We start from the raw sequence: 1,268 nt of genomic DNA on the forward strand, positions 1-1,268 counted from the left end.
GTTCTTGTGTGTCAGGATGTGTGAAGATGGCACTGGATAGAGGAAGGTTCATATCTCTTATTCATAGAATCACTAATAGTCATACTTGACTCAATGGCACCTAACAAAAACAATTATGCATCTAAAGTATGAGAAGCAAAACTATGAGTCATAGTCAACTCTATAACACTTAAGTACAATAACAACAGCTTGGTGAATTTATTTTTCCAGACTCTACTATGTACCTAGATATATTACACACACACACACACACACACACACACACACACACACACACAAATATACATGGGGAAGTGTAGTCTGATAAATATAAGTATGGCTATCATTGTGGTATCTTCCGACAGCCTCTATCTGTTTTGTTCTATGTATTGGCCAGTAGGTTATTGTATGTTATCACTGATAATATAGGATATTTTTGGACTATATTTCTGGCACATTTTTCTATGTCTTCCCTTTATTTCATAATATTGTGCTGCTCATGTACTAATTATATGTTGTCTCCCAGCTTTTGTTGTTTGGGGTTTTTTTTAAATTATTTATACTGATTTATTTAAAAAGTTAGAATACATTGTTTTCCACATTGGATCTTTTCCATTTCCTTCACCTCTTCCCATGAAATGGTGTGAACTATGATTAACCCCTTCCCCCCCACCATCCTCATCTCCTGGTTTTTTGATGGTGGCTCTGTCCAGGTTTTTGTTTTGATCCAGTACTTCCTTTCAATGATTTCTTGTGTATGCAGACACTGAAGTATCTTCTCCACTTGGCATAGTTTCCCTAAACTTGACCTTTAGGCTCCTTATCTAACAGAACTTCATTTTCTACCATACATTGAGTTGTTTCTGTTTTTGAAAAATTGAATCTGAATTTAGGTCCATTTTGTAATCAAGGTTCTATGATATGTATTGAATATATGTTTTCTGATTTAACATTTTCCTCAAATTGTGACCTCTGATTGCAAGTATCATAATCTTTTCATCTTTCACTATTGTTTCTTTTTATTTCTTAACAACCATTTGAGGTACTGCCCTGGTAGTGAAAGTTATATATTGATTCTACCACCCGTTTTATTTCTTTACAGTCCCAATGAGGTAGTATCTAGGTTGTAAAAGTCAGACATTGATTTTGGAACACAATCTGTATTTGTATGTCAATTTTATAATCTTTGAAAATATACAATCTTGGATAAATCACACTGAAACAAATTTTAGTTATTTTATATGAAGACCAAAGAATTAGTAAAATAAACTTATTGCTGTTGTTGTTGT

Source organism: Elephantulus edwardii, unplaced genomic scaffold (assembly GCF_000299155.1).
Source record: "Elephantulus edwardii isolate Elephantulus edwardi_28Jun2011 unplaced genomic scaffold, EleEdw1.0 scaffold00454, whole genome shotgun sequence".
NCBI lineage: Eukaryota > Metazoa > Chordata > Mammalia > Macroscelidea > Macroscelididae > Elephantulus > Elephantulus edwardii.